Raw genomic sequence first — 20,558 nt, 5'->3', positions numbered from 1 at the left:
CGCGTTCGGGTAACCCTCATATGCCGCCCACTAGTGGTGATCATGCCCGGTCCTCTCGGCTCGGTGTAAACATAGCAGCCCGCATTAGCGGTGACATGCCCGGCCATATAGGCACGGTGGAATCATAAGCATCCCGCCTTAGCGGTGACATGACCGGCCATATAGGCGCAGTGGAAATCTTATCATCACAACATCAATCATAACACGTCATTATTATACATTTCATGCCATAGCATCATATTATCATTTCTTAGTATTCCATGTATCCCATAGTTATATTACAAATTAGGATTTCTAATCATCTTATTGTCATAACATATATTATCATTAAGAGCATACATTAGGCTTTAAGACAACCACACTATGTCGGGGTGACGTAAGGTCGTGAACCCCCGATTGTATTATGTACATTCATGAGTATCATGCCTCGCCTTGAAGGGAATAAAACATAAGGCGAGTGTTAACAACAATAACATCAGTTGCATTGTAGGAACATCGTGCCACAAGTTCTTGAATGCTATACTCTAGCTCATTGTCATCATTATTATGCTCATGGGTGATTTAATATATAGAAGGACTCATAAGCTTCATCTTATAGAAGGATTATGGAAAACTTGAAGGATTCATGCCTTTGGAAAGAAGAGTTAAGACTCACATACCTTTCTCGTTTAAGCGATCTAGCGTTCGCTTGTTCTCCTTCAATGTTACGCCTCTACCTTCAAAAGAGGATTCGTACTAACATTAGTCCATTAGCCATAAGAACGCATTACTACTCTAGAGAAAATTGGGTGGCACTTCCTTTGTTTATACTACCTTTCCCACGTTCTATCTCAATTCCCAACATTTACAACAACACTCACCATATCACAAGCAACAATCATCATTTATATACTTTGAGTAAAATCCACCATTTCTCTCCAATTTCCTCACATTTATGGTTATAGGTTCGCTATCGTATTTTCCCATGTATCACACTTATCTCATGGTCTACATGTCATTTATAACGCATTCATACTCACAACACACTAACATTCATGATTCAATTCCACTATCATTCAATAGTGGCACTATTCACCCATTCAAGACCCATTTCCCATGTCTCTCTACAATTCAAGCTTCTTAGTCTTCTAATACCTTAAACAACATGATAAAGTCATGAAACATACCTTAGATGGTGGTTGAACAAGTCTTGAGTTGAATTACTTCACTTGCACAAAACCCTTGTTCCACCTTTCATGGAATTTCTTAACTTAGATGATCCTTAATGGGTTTCTTACACTTGGTTTTTGTGGATTGATGAAGTTGATCTTAATTCTTTACTTGAATTCTTGGTTTGGAAGTGTTTGGAATGTTCTAGAGAGAGGTTGGGTCTTGGAGTGAGAAGAGGAAATAAATAAAATGAACTTGGATCATTTTTTTTATAAAGTTGAAATCTGTCCCGATGCCATTATACGGTCCATTATACGGTCCGTATAAATTTATACGATCCGTATAATTGACCGTAAAACGGCTCCAGTGGCTACCCTTTTTCTGTGTCAACTTGACGGTTCATTTTACGGGCCGTATAATTTTATACGGTCCGTATAATCTACCGTAAAACCCACCTTTCCTCAACCTTTTTCTGTGACACTTCTACGGTTCATTATACGACCGTAAAACTATTATACGGTTCGTATAATCGACCGTACAATCCACCAGTTCACTGAATCTTATTTCCATCACTTCGTTTCATCTCCGATCCTTATGGAACCTTCTTAACAATTGTTCAACACTTCAATACAAACCTACGGGACGTTATCACTCGTCTCAAAACACCGCATACGCTATGACCTTTGTTAGCTTATTCACTGTATACTAATGGAAGAATTTCCGAGGTGTAACAATACGATACAAGCATGACAATGTTGATGATGAGTTTAAGTACAAAGAATCTTAAAGTGGGGTATGATGTCCATGAGGTTAATGATCCTAAGTATAGTTCCATTGGTGCTTTTCCTTGTGTGCACTCAACTTAAAATGTTAGTCCCTTCAAGGTGAGATATGACGATTATGATCACTCCATAATGTAATCGGGGGTTCACGACCTTATGTCACCCTGACATAGCCATAGTTGCCTTCAAGTTTTAATGTATGTTTTGATGATAAATGTATAATGATACTAAGTTATGATAAGGTCATGATATGCCCATGAGATGTATAATAATGATAAGTCTATGATGTGCACGATGATACAATTCCACCGTGCCTAAACGGCCGGACATGTCACCGCGAAGGCGGGCTGCTTGTGATTCCACCGTGCCCAAACGGCCGGACATGTCACCGCTAAGGCAGGCTGCTTATGATTCCACCGCGCCTAGAAGGCCGGACATGATCACCACTAATGGGCGACATATGATGGTTACCCGGACGTGGGTTAACGATGATATATATATATATATATATATATATATATATATGTGATACGATGATGTATGCGCTATGATGATACATGTACTAGGATTATATATGATATGTGTGTGAAATGTATCCATCCTTAAAAGTTATGCAGGTTATATCTTCATCCTATGTCTTATGATTTTTCTATTATGTTCATTTCATTCATGCTTTAAATACTCAGTACAATGTTCATACTGACGTCCGTTTTCTTTGGACGCTGTGTTCATGCCCACAGGTAGACAGGGAGGTGATCCAGACTCGTAGAAGCTATTAGCTGACTTGAGAGCACTCCATTGTTCCGGAGGTTCCATTGACTTATTCTTTTGTGTATAGACATGTATTTTGGGCACGACGGGGTCCTGTCCTGTCCCTATGTCTAGCACTCTAGTAGAGGCTCGTAGATACGCATGTGTGGCTAGTATGGTCTCACAATTTCTCCTCGTATGTATATATATTATTTTGATAACCGGAGGGCTTATGTATATAAGGTAAATATGTTTCAAGTGAAAAATGGTTTTCCTATGATTTGAGTATAAGATTAATGAATGAACGCTTGATGCGTACGATGGGTAATAGTACGAGCGGTGCTCGGTGGTTAGCCCCGGGTTCCTGTCATGGCCCCTAGTCGGGTCGTGACAAAAGTGGTATCAGAGCAGTTCAGTCCTAGGAAGTGTCTACGAGCCGTGTCTAGTAGAGTCTTGTTTATGGTGTGTTGCGCGCTACACTAATAAACAGGAGGCTACAGGGCATTTAGGAAAATTACCATTCTTCTTCATACGAGATCGTGCGCTAGAGCCGTGTATAATATTTTATCCTCCCTAATAGTGTGTTATGATTTCAGAAATGCCGCCAAATGGAAAAGTTACAGCCGCCCAGAAGGGCAAGACTACGATGAAAAGACGGGTAGAAAGGGAGCCGCCAATGAATGTAGAAGAGGGTGAATCACATAATGAGGCTCCATCTAATGCTTCCTCCACCCTGCCTAATTTAGAAGAACAAGAGGGAGCTTTAGCTCCAGCTCCTAGGCCTCCAGTTCCTCCACCGGCTACTTCGGGTCAACAAGTGACCGAGGTTATTCATCTATTGATGCAGTTAGTTGCCGCCCAGGCACAGCGGCAGGGTTCTGGTTCAAGTGATAGGTCCATTAGTACTAAAGCCCGTGATTTTATGAGTTTTAATCCTCCAGAGTTTTTTGGGTCAAAGCCGGATGAAGACCCGCAAAGTTTTATCGATGAAATGTTGAGAACATTAAAGATTATACATGCCTCCGAAACTGAGTCTGTGGAGTTGGCATCTTATAGACTCCGGGATGTGGCGGTCTTATGGTACAATAATTGGATATCATCAAGAAAAGAGATTGCGCCTCCTCCCGTTTGGCAAGAATTCGTAGATGCCTTTATCCGCCACTATTTGCCACCTGAGGTCCGCCGAGCTAGAGCGGATAGATTTTTAAATTTGAAACAAGGAAATATGAGTGCTCGGGAGTATAGCCTTTAGTTCAATTCATTGGCTAGATATGCATCGACTATGGTGGCCGGCATGGGAGATAGGGTGCACAGATTTGTGAGTGGCTTAGGGACACATTTATTTACGGATTGTTTGACAGCTTCGTTGCAAGATGGGATGGATATTTCCCGCATTCAAGCCCATGCCCAGAATTTAGAAGGACAAAAACATCCACAAAGGGGTGATCGTGATATTGATAAAAGGCAAAGCAAGAGGGCCAGATCTATGGGGGCAGATAGTGATTATAGAGGGGGATCAAGGCAGGCATATTCTAGACACTCAGGCCAGTCGACGACTAGTGCACCCTCCACGATTTGCAGGTAGGATATTTGACCGCTCCATTCCTTCAGGACAGGGTCAGAGTTCGGAGCTTCAGGTTCCCAGTTTGGGGGTTATTATAACAAGAGGAGACCACCAGTCCCACGATGTCGCTAGTGCAGAAAATTACACTCGGGGCCATATCGCCAGGGTACAGATGCTTGATATGTTTGTGGACAGACTGGCACTTGATGCGTGATTGTCCCTCGAGGTATGGTAGAGGTGGGGTTCAGCCCACAGGATCAGCAGCTGGTTCATCTTCAGTGCGCCTAGTAGGGGAGACTCCCCAGATCCCAGCAGGTCAAGGTAGAGGCAGAGGGGGAGCATCTACTTCAGGTGCCACTCAGCCCCGTATGTATTCTTTAGTCGGACGACAGGATCTTGAGTCATCCGCGGATGTGGTTACAGGTACATTATTCGTATTTTCCTACGATGTGAATGCATTGATAGATCCGGGTTCTAACCTATCTTATATTAACTCCATATGTTGTTGGTCGTATTGGGGTGAAACCCGAGCCAATTAAACATTTTGAGGTATCTACTCCGGTTGGTGATCCCGTGATAGCTAGACAAGTGTACAAAAATTGTGCAATTGTGAGATGCGGCCGCCAGACTAAACCTGATTTAGTTGAGCTGCAAATGTTAGATTTTGATGTGATTTTGGGTATGGATTGGTTGGCCTCATGTTATGCTAATGTTGATTGCCGAATGAAAGTAGTTCGATTTCAATTTCCGGGAGAGCCCGTGCTTGAATGGAAGGGTAATACAGCATCTCCAAGAGGTAGGTTTATTTCCTACCTTAAGGCAAGAAAGATGATAGCTAAGGGCTATATTTATCACTTAATCCGAGTTCATGACACCGAAGCAAAGTCTCCAACTTTCCAATCCGTTCCGATAGTGAATGAATTTCTGGATGTATTCCCATATGAACTTCCAGGCCTTCCTCCGGAAAGAGAAATTGAATTCGCTATTGATGTGTTGTTGGACACCAAGCCTATTTCTATTCCTCCTCATCGGATGGCTCTGGCAGAATTGAAAGAGCTAAAGGAAAAGTTGAAAGATTTTCTTGAGAAGGGGTTTATTAGACCCAGTTCATCACCGTGGGAAGCACCTGTCCTATTTGTAAGAAAGAAAGATGGCTCCCTACGAATGTGCATCGATTATAGGCAGTAGAATAAGGTGACGATAAAGAACAAATATCCTCTTCCGAGAATTGATGATTTATTTTACCAACTACAGGGTGCCAAGTGGTTTTCCAAAATAGACTTGAGGTCAGGTTATCATCAAGTGAGAGTTAGAGAAGAAGATATTCCTAAAACAGTTTTCAAAACGAGATATGGCCATTATGAATTCCGGGTGATGTCATTTGGGTTAACTAATACCACGGCAATGTTCATGAATTTGGTGAATAATGTATTCAGGCCACTCTTGGATTTATTCGTAATAGTATTCATGGACGATATTCTAGTATACTCTTGCATAGAATCAGAATATGCAGACCATTTACGTATTGTTCTTGGAATTCTTCGAACTCGAGAATTGTATACAAAATTTTCAAAGTGCGAGTTTTGGCTGAATTCTGTTACATTTTTGGGTCATGTTATTTTAGATGATGGAATTAGAGTTGATACTTAGAAAATTGAAGCTGTGAAGACTTGGCCAAGCCTACGACGCCTACAAAAGTCCGTAGTTTTCTAGGATTGGCAGGTTATTATAAAAGGTTTGTGGAGGGGTTTTCCTCTATTTCAACCCCATTGACAAAGTTGACCCAGAAGTCAGCTAAATTTCAGTGGAATGATGCTTGTGAGCATAGCTTTCAGGAATTGAACTATAGGCTAACTTCAGCTCCAGTCTTAACACTACCAGAAAGGCCAGATGGTGATGTTGTATATTGTGATGCTTCTGGTGTTGGGTTAGGATGCGTATTGATGCATCACGGTAAAGTCATTGCTTATGCTTCGAGACAGTTGCGAAAACATGAAAAGAACTAACCGACTCATGATCTAGAATTGGCTGCAGTTATTCAGGCATTAAAGATGTGGAGACATTGCTTGTATGGTGTGCATGTTGATATCTATCCAGATCAAAAGAGTCTTCAATACATTTTCAAACAGAAGGAGTTGAATCTGCGGCAGAGACGGTGGTTAGAATTATTGAAAGATTATAATGTGAGTATTTTATACCACCCCGGGAAGTCAAATGTAGTAGCTGATGCGCTTAGCCGCCGATCGATGGGCAGCCTATGTGAAGTTCCTCCGGAGAAGAAAGAATTAATTCATGAGCTCCACCAACTAGCTAATCTTGGAGTACGCCTAATTGATTCAGGTAATGCAGGAATTGGTATTAATAATCCCACAATTTCGTCCTGTAATATGGAAGTGAAAGAGCGTCAATATGAAGATCCTCAGTTGAGCCACTATAGAGACACATTTCATGAAAAAGAGAAGTATCCATTTGAAACTTCTATAGATGGAATTCTTAGATACCGAGGCAGGCTATGTGTTCCGAATGTTGCAGAATCACGTCATCGAATTCTAGAAGAAGCTCATTATTCTCGGTATTCTATTCATCCAGGAGTGACAAAGATGTATCATGATCTCAAGTTAATTTACTGGTGGGATGGAATGAAGAAAGACATAGCAGAATTTGTAGCTCGATGTCCAAGCTGTCAGCAAGTGAAAATCGAGCATCAAAAGCCATGAGGAATTTTGCAAGAAATGGAAATCCCTACTTAGAAATGGGAAGTAATCAACATGGATTTTATTGTGGGATTACCCCATTCCTGAAGCAAGTATGATTCTATATGGGTGATTGTGGATAGATTGAGAAAGCAACTTATTTTCTTCCAGTTAGAACCACATACTAAGCAGATGATTATGCAAGGTTGTATCTCAAGGAGATTGTGCGACTCCATGGTATTTCGATATCCATTATCACAGATAGAGGGACACAATTTACAGCTAAGTTCTGGAAATCCTTCCAAGAAGGTCTGGGTACTCAAGTAAAGCTCAACACGGCATTTCATCAGCAAGCTGATGGGCAAGCCAAACGTACCATTCATACCTTGGAGGATATGCTAAGGGCATGTGTTCTAGATTTTGGTGGTAGTTGGGATGACCACTTACCTCTAATTAAGTTTGCATACAACAATAGCTACCATTCCAGTATCCAAATGGCTCCGTATGAAGCTTTATATGGAAGGAAGTGTAGATCCCCATTTGGATGGTTTGAAATAGGAGAAGTACAACTCATAGGCCCTGAGTTGATTCAACAAGCAGTAGAAAAATTCAAGGTGATCCGAGATCGATTATTGACAGCCCAAAGTCGCCAAAAATCTTATGCGGAAAACCGTCGTCGAGACTTAGAATTTCAAGTTGATGATTAGGTATTCTTAAAGGTGTCACCAATGAAAGGAGTGATGAGATTTGGTAAGAAAGGAAAGTTAAGTCCTCGATACATTGGACCCTATAAGATTATCCGCAAGGTGGGACAAGTAGCTTATGAATTGGACTTGCCTCTGGAGCTTGAATCAGTCCATCCAGTTTTCCATGTCTCAATTCTCCGCAAGTGTGTTGGAGATCCGACGAGTATTTTTCCAATAGATGATATTCAAGTGACAGAAAGGCTAGTCTACGAAGAAGTGCCCATTGCCATATTAGACAGGCAAGTATGGAGACTTCGAAATAAGGAAGTAGCCCCAGTTAAAGTCTTATGGAGAAATAACAACCGAGAATAAATGACTTGGGAAGCAGAAGAGAGTATGAAATCCAAATACCCGCACTTATTTCAACCCCCGGAAGAGATCCATGACGAAATATCGAGATTATGAGGTATGCAGGTTTTCTCTTTATGCATATGGGTCGTGTGTGGCCAAATTATATTGCTATTGTGTTGTGGCCCTGTGAGGAAATGTTATTGTGGGCTGTTGTGACAGGATGGTAGTGCCATATTACAAGGAAACTCTAGCGAAATGTTTGTAGAACTCTCGAGTGCTTAACATTCGAGGACAAATGTTCCAAAAGGGGGGAAGAATGTTACACCTCAGAAATTTCCCGTTAACGTATAGTGAATAGACTAACAAAGGGCACGACTTATACGATGTTTTGATAAGTAAGAAATAGTATTTGATGATCCTAATCGAGATTTCAAAGACATTTGAGGTAAGGGAAGAAAGTTGTCAAGGAAAGCAAGGGATATGTTGTGTGTCGGGCAAGATATACGAGTATCGAATTAATGATGGCTTAATGATGTTTTGGAGAAGAGTTATAATGTCCCTTAGATTGGTAATGAGGTGTTAAACAAGTGTCAAGAAGGTTCCATAAGGATTGGAGGTCAAACGAGTCGGCGAGAACGAACTTCGGAAAGCTGGGCATTATACGGCCCAACATACTGGCCGTATGTTGTGCCCACATTGGAGCCTTCACTGGACAAAATCTATGGCCAGACATACGGCCAGTATAATTTATACGGACCGTATATTGGTCCGTAGAATCTGGTCGGGACAGTTTCTGAATTAAATATAAGGGACCAACCTCATTTCATTTATTTCATTTCCTCACTTCACACTTCAAGAATTCTCTAAAACTCTCTCCACTCTTCATCCACAAGAACCCAAGATAAATCTATGATCCACTCCATCAAACCAACAAAATTAAATGTATGAAACTCATTGAAATTCATCCAAGCCAAGAAATTCCAATAGAAGTGAACTAGGGTTTTGGTGTAAGAGGAGTTTTTCCACTCAAGGCTTATTCCTACACTATATAAGGTATGTTTTATGATCTTTTCTTGTTGTTTAAGGTAATGAGAGGTTGAAAGACTTAGATTATGGAAGGAGATAGAAAATAGGTCACAAAGATAGGAATAATGAGATTTGAGTAGTAGTTTGGAGTGAATCATGAATATTGATATGTTGTGATTGTAAGTATGCTATAAGTGACATTTAGAACATGGGATAAGTATTATATGTGAGAAAATGCAATAGTGAACTATGACCATGATTATGGAGGAATTGAAGTGAAATTGTGAAATGTGGATAATGTAGATGAATGATGATTGTTGCTTATAATGTGGTGAATGTTGTTATGGATGTTTGGGAGTTGATATGGAATATGGGGAAAGTTGTATAAACAGAGGAAATGCTGCACAATTTTCTCTAGCATTAGTAAGCACGTTCATATAATCGATTAGCTAATGTTGATGCGAATTCCCTTGAAGGTAGAAACGGGAGCGTTGAAAGAGAACGATCAAGCGATAGAATAGCTAAGCAAAAAGGTATGTAAGGCTAATCCTTTCCTTATATGGCTTGACTCCTATGGCATGAATCCTCCCACTCTCCCATAATCTTTCTAAATAAAGGAAACTATGAGTCCATGACTGTAACGAGCTATATATGTATAAGCTAAAGAAAAGAGATACAATACGAGCATGACAATGTTGATGATGAGTTTAAGTACAAAGAATCTTAAAGTGGGCTACGATGTCCATGCGTTTAATGATCCTAAGTATAGTTCCATTGGTGCTTTTCCTTTTGTGCACTCACCTTAAAATGTTAGTCCCTTCAAGGTGAGATATGACGATTATGATCACTCCATAATGTAATTGGGGGTTCACGACCTTATGTCACCCCGACATAGCCATAGTTGCCTTCAAGTTCTAATGTATGTTTTGATGATAAATGTATAATGATGCTAAGTTATGATAAGTTCATGATATACCTACGAGATGTATAATAATGATAAGTCTATGATGTGCACGATGATACAATTCCACCGTGCCTAAATGGCCGGACATGTCACCGCGAAGGCGGGCTGCTTGTGATTCCACCGTGCCCAAATGGCCGGACATATCACCGCTAAGGCGGGCTGCTTATGATTCCACTGCGCCTAGAAGGCCGGACATGATCACCACTAGTGGGCGGCATATGATGGATACCCGGATGTTGACACCCAATTTTGTCCCGCCTCTCCTCCGAAATACCTATTTACGCTTCTAATATTTTGATAAAAAATTAAAAATATATATATTTATATTTTACTATAATTATTAGCCTCTTATTAAAATCCACTTTTTATTATTCTATTACAGTTACTATTATTATTATTATTATCACTATTATTATTATTATATTTATTATTATTATTATTATTATTATTATTATAATTCACAATTTTTATCATTTCGGCATTTTACCAGCTTACGCTCACGCATCGCATTTATTTCGCACAGTTAAACGACAACGTTTATTTATTTTAAAATACCATTGCACGGCTATTACAACGCCATTCTTTATCTGAGCACTAATAATTGCATATTTTATATTAAGTAATATTTTAACACAAGTTATTTAAATAGGTCTTTTACTTAAATGTAGTAGCCCAAATCAACTCATACTATTTTCGGACCAATTCATAAGTCAACCCACATTTTTAATTCAATCAGCCCATTCTTTTAATTCACTAGCCCAAATCAATTAACCCACATTTTAATACCCAGCCCCAAAATTGATTAAACTGACCCAATACCCGTGACCCGACCCGCCTGCCTCTTTCACTTAACAAAGGAAACCCTATTAGGGTTTCCTTCATTTTCTCTTCACCTGCGCCGCGCCTCCGCCTCCCTCCATTTCTTTCCCTCACTCTCTCTTTTTGCTCCCTCCCCTTTTCCGCTGCTCCTTCCCTCATCACCTTCATCGTCACCTACACCTCTGACATCCCACTTCCCTCTGCTCCCCACGTTACCCCCACTCCGCCCGACGCCTCCACCACACCTTGTCCCCCCAACTCACCTGCCATCCCTCTGCTCCCCACGTTACCCCATCGCCACCCCACTGCTTCTCTCTCCCACGACTCCACCATGCTTGTCCCCCCACGCTCACTGTCATCTCCATTTTCTGTTGTTCCCCATGCTCTTCCTTCTCTCTCCCTTCAAACAAAATGAAAAAAAAAACCTATAAAGAGGGAGGGGTTGAATCGTGGAAAGGGGGAGATTTTGGAGCCCAGGAGACCCCCCGAAAAGAAAAGATTTTCGGATTTAGGAAATTCCCCAAGAACCAAAGTCCTCGAATCATCAAAATTTCCCTTAAAAATACGAGTCTTTGATTGTTCCAGTTCTTCTTTTAAACCATCGATTTTTTATTTTCTCGATATCGGCACAAGAATATCAAATCTGGTTCTGTTCTTGCTTCGAGTGTTCGTTCAAATTTGAGCACACACGATTTCGAATTTCGAAGTGTTTCGAGGTATATCGGAAGCTCGAATCCCATTTCGCTGCACCTGAAGGAGGTAATTCCCCTTTCCCCTTTTTATTTCGCATTTTATGTGGTTAATCTATGAAAAATCGGTTGCTTCTGTTATTGTGTTGATCAGCTTACTATGTCTAGATTATGTCGATTGTTCTCCTATTTTGTTAATGTTTTATTAGGCGAAATTTGTTGGAGATTAGTCCAATGTTTGTTCAGTCCCTGTCAAAGTGGTTACTTGCTTATTTTGGTTCGGCTTAATATGCTTTAGTTTGATAACCTGGTCTGTTTTAAGTACATCTTCAAGAATTATACGAGTATGACTGGTCCAGTTTAAACGCATGCTTTCTGTTAATACACTACCATGGTAAGGTCAGTTTAGTAGATTATACGCAGTAAGGGCTATGCATGTTTGGGTCCAGTCTGGCTAAGCCTGATAGTTTGATCAGCATGTTTATTTTTTTATTTTGCTGCGCATTTGAGTAAAAGAGTTGCAGGACATAGGAAATAAGCCTGTTTCAAGTTTATGTGTGACTTTTGTCAACTTGAGAATTCAGAATATATGTATGTATTGTAGAACATGGGGTAATGAATTAATCCTCTGTATTTGAAACCTGGAATCTTGTCTCTGCATCTGTTAAATATGTCTGTCTGCAAACATGGTTTCCTTGTCAAACACCATTGTTGTGTGTGAATCTGTGTTGAGGCAACTGATTCAGTCCAGCTAGCCATGCATTTGATTCATTTTGGTGATTTGTATGTTGAATTGAAAACGATATGGTGTTCTTTTGTCACTCATTTGTCATGTGGTCATTATGGTTATATGAAAGGAAGCAGTTATGTTTCATTAAGATCTGGATATATTGTTTACTTGAGGGCAGTTTCTTGTCCAAGCATGTGCTTTGGTTTGAGTTTGAAATATAGGATTAGTGGATCCCTGAGGTTGTTTAATTTCAGTTTTGCAATAGAGTATGTTGATAATGCATAGTTTTTATTCAGCATCGTAAAAATGTGGAATTGTAGTATGCATGAGAGTTGTATATCTGCCTGGGGCACTGTTTTTCTCATTTTTGGGAACATGGATTGTGTCTTAATGATCACTTTTGTGCCATCTCTGAACACTAAAGTCTGTCTGCATTTTTCTTCCTACTCGTCTGCTTGAGATATAGATCTTGCACTTTGCGTCTTGTTGTTATTAACATGTCAAAGTCCTATACACAGTCTCTTTATTGTTATCTGCGTTGGTTTCTTTGTATGAATTATGGTACTCTATCTCGTTACGAAAGAAGTCAATATGACTAATTGAATTTCCCAACCCAGATAACTTGAACCATGTTTGTGTATATGCCCGTCTTTTACATATATATATATATATATATATATATATATATATATATATATATATATATATATGTATATATATGTATATGTGTGTGTATATATATACATATATGTATATACATATATGTGTATATATACATACATATATACATTTGTGTATGTTCTGATACTGTTAAGACATAAGGTATGTGTACAATATACTTAATCTGCTGATCTGTTTATGTACATGCTTACTCATTTGATATTATTCGTTGGTTATACACTAATCCTTCCTTTCTTCTATTTTAATGCATGACCATCGCATACGAGTCCCTCGGATTTGTCATCCTCCGCGTTCGATGTTGGGCTAAAAGCCCAAAAAAATCCTCCTCTAGAGTCAACCCATCCGCAGCAAAAGGAAATATTGGGCCGAAGCCCAACAGCAGCCCTTGAACGCAGCATTTTTTAAAAAAAGTGGGTTGAGCCCACTTCCACTAGCAGCACAATCAGCAGTCCGAAAGTGGGCTGAGCCCATTTTGATATCACCTGCTCCCTTATTTCATTTTTATGCATTTGATTTGTATTTGTGCAACTAACATTACTTGTTTGTTTCCTTAGCTAAATGAACCTTAGTAGATTAGTGTAGAATTTAGTTTTAGTTAAAGGGTAGTTAAATTGAGAAAGACTAATTAATTCCATAAGCTTCATTTTTCTTTTATGTCAAAACTATTTATAGCATCTAACATTTATTTTATTTATTAATTCGCAAATAGCGTAACTATGTATTTTAAGTTAATGGAATCATATTTTATTCTTACTATCATATACATTTCAAAACGTCACTAATACACAGTATAAACTCAAGTATATTTTATAGATAACTCTTCAAGTTTGAATCAATCATGCATATTTTTAGCTAAGCATAATTAATAAGAAACAATAAAAGGAGAAAGAAAACTCACTTCCTTTTGAATTCTATTTATAAGCCTAGATTTCTTCCACATTGTTACATTCAGATAACATAATCCAAAGTTCAAAAATTGCTAAATCTTTTTCTCAAAAGCTATTATTTATGGGCAAAGTATCATATTTTCATCAAGTCTCGTCTACGAATAGCATTTACTATATTTTCATTTAAAATCTAAACGACGTTCATAAGTCCTATTCTAAAAATGGCATTTAAAGTTTTCTTTTATATTATATTTTCTGTAAACCTTATTTTCACTAATATTATTTTCCTTTTAAAACTTTAGCAACATTTGTGAACCATTTTAAAATTTAAGCATTATATTTACTCTAAATTAATTAACCTAAGTTTGGTCGGATAACCGTAAGTTAAAGGATTCTAAAGGATGCCTAACCCCTTCCCTTTAGGATAATATAGAGCCCTTACCTAGAATCACATTGGTTAAACAGACTATTAATTGAGGTTTAGTTTTAACTTTGCCTTAGTTAATCTCTAGGTGTCCTAATTCACCGTTAAAATAATTAGGTGGCGACTCCTTAAACAAAACAAATAGGAATCACCAATGCGTTGTACTTCCTAATCAACCCGGTTAAAATGGGGTATAACAGCTTGGCGACTTCACTGGGGACTTTAGGCTCTAACCATAACAGACTTAGGTTAATAGTTAATTTGTTGAATATCTTGTTTGTTTTCTTTTGCCTTCATTATTGCTTTTCCCTTATATGCTTTTGGGTGTTTGTATTTTATTCCTTATGTAAATTTTTCTATGTAATATGTATGTTATTGCTTTCCTTAAATTGGCATTCCGTTCATACTTCTTCCACTCCTGGAAAACTCACACATAGTCACACAGTTAAAGCGGCTTCGCAGTTTGCGCCTGTGCACTACTAAATTACCCCTTTAGTTGGATCGATCTTGTGGATTTAGTCGATCGGCGGTGCAGTCGACGGCCACGGACTTTCCACTCCCAAGTTGTCCGCTTGGGGGAGCCTTGCGTCTTATGAAAACCACTCTTAGTCTACCTAGGTAGAGCGAAAACCAAAACCTTTTTTAAGACATGCACGAGCCTAGGAGGCTTAATACCCTTGGAGTATTAAGTTCATTAGTCAACCTTACCAAATGTCCAAATGAGTCTATGACTCTAAGTGACACTATTCACTATCTATGTGCATTATTTGAAGGACAAATATGTGGAATATGTGGACCTAGTACTCTATGGATAGATATTTCAGGAAAACTGACATTTTGTTGCAGGTTGTCGTGGAGCATCCAAATTAATGCTGGAGGTTGAAGACAACCAAAATAAATTAGTGGAGTTGAAATATTAGATATCTTAGATTAACTTTGAGATGTATTATTGATTGGCATGTAATAATTTCTATTATTCTTGTAAATTAGTTTTAGGAAGAGTTATGGAATGATCCACAAAAGACATGTTTGTCCTTCAAATATTCGTTAGGCCTACCTCTGGCATAAAGAGGTCCCTTGCATTATAGAACGCGATGTATTATGTGCAATAATGTGTTTATGTGCAATAATATGTCATTATCATATACTGAGTCGTTTTCTTTTTTTTTCTTTCTTTCTTTTATCTTTTATTTTAAACTCATTTTCAAAACAAAAGGTTGACTTGTGCTAAAGGGGGACTGGCGGAACATTCATATTTCACACAGTCTAAAGCCAATAAATTAGACTCTGGCTCATCACTAATCACCTGGTTAACCAAAAAGTCTCGTTCTAAAATGGAGCAATTTTGATCAATGCAACCACTTCATCTGATCCATCTCTTAGTTTACCGATCACAAGTAATCCCACATCCTCTAATGAACCAAAAACACATTTGGAGATCAATCCTCGTCTTGAGCAACAGTTGCTGAATTAAGCCATATGGTACTTCAAAATCGGTCATTTTCTCAAACTCCACCACATATGACTCCATTTCGGGGGGTTCATTAGACTTTGCCTATGCCAGATTTTCAAAACAAGCAAGCTATTTTACCTCTTCTCGACCAGCTCATTCCAATTCAGGCGCCCACCTCATAATGCGGGTATTTTTAAATTTCAATTTAGGCAACCCACATCGGGTTCGACCCTCCCTTTTATTAAAAAAAAAATAATCAAAAGTTCTTATTTTGTTCACGAACTACGTCTGGCCTGATTCCTTTGGGATACGTAGGCAACCCGAGGCGGGTTCGGCCCTTCTATTTTAAAATTTTCAATATTTTCGGTTTGTCCAACTATTTTGGTTCCTATAAGATACATAAGGATTTTTATATAAGATTTTGGTCTTCCCACTGTTTAAATTCATATGTCTTAGTAGCTTGAAACTGGGACAAATTTTTGAAATCGGTCAAATTGCTTCCAAAAACTTTCATTATAAGTTCTCACTTTTCAATCGTTTAGAACCAAGTGCCTCCAGGATTGGAAACTGGGACAAATTTTTAGAAATAGCACAAAAGTGGTCTTAAATGTTTAACGATTTTAAATAAAAGTCCACCCATATATTTCTAAAAATGTGGATAAATTCAAAATCGAGTCTTCACAATCATTTTAGAGTCACTACGGATTTCCCTTCGAAGTCATCCAAATCTAGTTACTCTTATTTTGCAAAATACACTTTTATGACTGAAACTCCCCGGCAAGGCAAAATATGGAATGAGACATCGAAGAACGTGGACGCGACCGAAGCAAAAATCAATTCAAGGGCCAAGTTCCCCAACAAGCACAAGTCAACCAATTTTCTTTAAACTCACAATTTTTCTTTGATGAGACAGGTTTCAATTAACATAGATGTGGCACATATTTGACTCTTCTTCAAATTTTAGTTTTGGACGTGAACAAAGAGTTAGCCTTCTGCAAAAGGCAAATATTCTTCAATGTGGATATAAATTTATCTTGCGCTAAACGGTGGATGTTGTTCCATTCGTCGTGAAATTTCGACCACAGCAGAGGACACAAAATCATCTTCTCAACCAAGGGCTGTGAGCATAATTCTTTCAAACCCAGCTATTTACATATTCTTATCACTAACAGTTGTTTTAGCTCGTGGCATTTCTCGATGGATCAAGGGCACATAATCGTGGAGTTATCTTTCTTCAAGGTGGATACGGACATGGTCACCTATTATCGGAAGTGGATTTATTCATTACACCGTATAATACGGACGTGGAAGTGGATGTGGATTCACATTTTTTGTATTGTAGAAGTGGATGGGTATCTTATATTTCAGTTCAGGCACCCACCTCCGAATGCGGGTATTTTATATTTCAGTTTAGGCGCCCACCTTCGAATGCGGGTATCATATATTTCAGTTCAGGCACCCACCTCCGAATGCGGGTATTTTATATTTCAGTTCAGGCGCGCACCTCCGAATGCGGGTATCTTATATTTCAGTTCAGGCGCCCACCTCCGAATGCGGGTATCTTATATTTCAGTTCAGGCACCCATATCCGAATGCGGGTATCTTATATTTCAGTTCAGGCACCCACCTCCGAATGCGGGTATTTTATATTTCAGTTCAGGCGCCCATCTCCGAATGCGGGTATCTTATATTTCAGTTCAGGCACCCACCTCCGAATGCGGGTATTTTATATTTCAGTTCAGGCACCCACCTCCGAATGCGGGTATCTTATATTTCAATTCAGGCACCCACCTCCGAATGCGGGTATTTTATATTTCAGTTCAGGCACCCACCTCCGAATGTGGATTCAACTTTCGAAACAAGGGTTGCAAGTGTAACTTCTCCAACCCTGTCTTATTTACACATATATTTCTTTATTGCTAACATTTGTTTTTAGCTGGTGGCTTTGAACAATATCGAAGTTGGCATCACACATCAAATTGTGGAACTTTTTCTTCGGCAGCGAACTGGGGCAATTTGTCGGGAAAGATAATCAGACTTCCCGACACGGGTCAAAGATCTACCTCGAACACTCGTCTCTAATCACAAATATTCTTTTGCATTCCAGCAATTCAATTTTTAGAATTTTCAAGTTCTATCATAATACCCAGTGTCATCATAATTCGACACTGGGACAATATTTTGCAAAAATTTGCGTCAAATCATTAGTCATAAGGTGTTGTGGTTGTCCCAGAACTACACTCGACCTGATTCTCGTACAGCCCGAGATATGTAGGCAACTCAGAGGCCGGAGTTCGGGCATAATCCTCTCAAGTTTCCTTTAGCCGGGACAAAATAGGCTACTGAGTCAACGTCTTTGCCCGACAACTCTTTTCATCATTACCGGGCAAAGAGGGACAAGTTGTTGACACCCAATTTTGTCCCGCCTCTCCTCCGAAATACCTATTTACGCTTCTAATATTTTGATAAAAAATTAAAAAATATATATTTATATTTTACTATAATTATTAGCCTCTTATTAATACCCACTTTTTATTATTCTATTACAGTTACTATTATTATTATTATTATTATCACTATTATTATTATATTTATTATTATTATTATTATTATTATTCACAATTTTTATCATTTCGGCATTTTACCAGCTTAGGCCCACGCATCGCATTTATTTCGCACAGTTAAACGACAACGTTTATTTATTTTAAAATACTATTGCACGGCTATTACAACGCCATTCTTTATCTGAGCACTAATAATTGCATATTTTATATTAAGTAATATTTTAACACAAGTTATTTAAATAGGTCTTTTATTTAAATGTAGTAGCCCAAATCAACACATACTATTTTCGGACCAATTCATAAGTCAACCCACATTTTTAATTCAATCAGCCCATTCTTTTAATTCACTAGCCCAAATCAATTAACCCACATTTTAATACCCAGCCCCAAAATTGATTAAACCGACCCAATACCCGTGACCCGACCCGCCTGCCTCTTTCACTTAACAAAGGAAACCCTATTAGGGTTTCCTTCATTTTCTCTTCACCTGCGCCGCGCCTCCGTCTCCCTCCATTTCTTTCCCTCACTCTCTCTTTTTGCTCCCTCCACTTTTCCGCCGCTCCTTCCCTCATCACCTTCATCGTCACCTACACCTCTGACATCCCACTTCCCTCTGCTCCCCACGTTACCCCCACTCCGCCCGACGCCTCCACCACACCTTGTCCCCCCAACTCACCTGCCATCCCTCTGCTCCCCACGTTACCCCATCGCCACCCCACTGCTTCTCTCTCCCACGACTCCACCATGCTTGTCCCCCCACGCTCACTGTCATCTCCATTTTCTGTTGTTCCCCATGCTCTTCCTTCTCTCTCCCTTCAAACAAAATGAAAAAAAAAAACCTATAAATAGGGAGGGGTTGAATCGTGGAAAGGGGGAGATTTTGGAGCCCAGGAGACCCCCTGAAAAGAAAAGATTTTCGGATTCAGGAAATTCCCCAAGAACCAAAGTCCTCGAATCATCAAAATTTCCCTTAAAAATACGAGTCTTTGATTGTTCCAGTTCTTCTTTTAAAACATCGATTTTTAATTTTCTCGATATCGGCACAAGAATATCAAATCTGGTTCTGTTCTTTCTTCGAGTGTTCGTTCAAATTTGAGCACACACGATTTCGAATTTCGATGTGTTTCGAGGTATATCGGAAGCTCGAATCCCATTTCACTGCACCTGAAGGAGGTAATTCCCCTTTCCCTTTTTTATTTCACATTTTATGTGGTTAATCTATGAAAAATCGGTTGCTTCTGTTATTGTGTTGATAAGCTTACTATGTCTAGATTATGTCGATGGGTCTCCTGTTTTGTTAATGTTTTATTAGGCGAAATTTGTTGGAGATTAGTCCCATGTTTGTTCAGTCCCTGTCAAAGTGGTTACTTGCTTATTTTGGTTCGGCTTAATATGCTTTAGTTTGATAACCTGATCTGTTTTAAGTACATCTTCAAGCATTATACGAGTATGATTGGTCCAGTTTAAACGCACGCTTTCTGTTAATACACTACCATGGTAAGGTCAGTTTAGTAGATTATACGCAGTAAGGGCTATGCATGTTTGGGTCCAGTCTGGCTAAGCCTGATAGTTTGATCAGCATGTTTATTTTTTTATTTTGCTGCGCATTTGAGTAAAAGAGTTGCAGGACATAGGAAATAAGCCTGTTTCAAGTTTATGTGTGACTTTTGTCAACTTGAGAATTCAGAATATATGTATGTATTGTAGAACATGGGGTAATGAATTAATCCTCTGTATTTGAAACCTGGAATCTTGTCTCTGCATCTGTTAAATATGTCTGTCTGCAAACATGGTTTCCTTGTCAAACACCATTGTTGTGTGTGAATCTGTGTTGAGGCAACTGATTCAGTCCAGCTAGCCATGCATTTGATTCATTTTGGTGATTTGTATGTTGAATTGAAAACGATATGGTGTTCTTTTGTCACTCATTTGTCATGTGGTCATTATGGTTATATGAAAGGAAGCAGTTATGTTTCATTAAGATCTGGATATATTGTTTACTTGAGGGCAGTTTCTTGTCCAAGCATTTGCTTTGGTTTGAGTTTGAAATATAGGATTAGTGGATCCCTGAGGTTGTTTAATTTCAGTTTTGCAATAGAGTATGTTGATAATGCATAGTTTTGATTCAGCATCGTAAAAATGTGGAATTGTAGTATGCATGAGAGTTGTATATCTGCCTGGGGCACTGTTTTTCTCATTTTTGGGAACATGGATTGTGTCTTAATGATCACTTTTGTGCCATCTCTGAACACTAAAGTCTGTCTGCATTTTTCTTCCTACTCGTCTGCTTGAGATATAGATCTTGCACTTTGCGTCTTGTTGTTATTAACATGTCAAAGTCCTATA

This window comes from Lycium barbarum, chromosome 2, assembly GCF_019175385.1.
Source record: "Lycium barbarum isolate Lr01 chromosome 2, ASM1917538v2, whole genome shotgun sequence".
NCBI classification, from domain to species: Eukaryota; Viridiplantae; Streptophyta; class Magnoliopsida; order Solanales; family Solanaceae; genus Lycium; species Lycium barbarum.
This window is presented reverse-complemented; position numbering follows the sequence as displayed.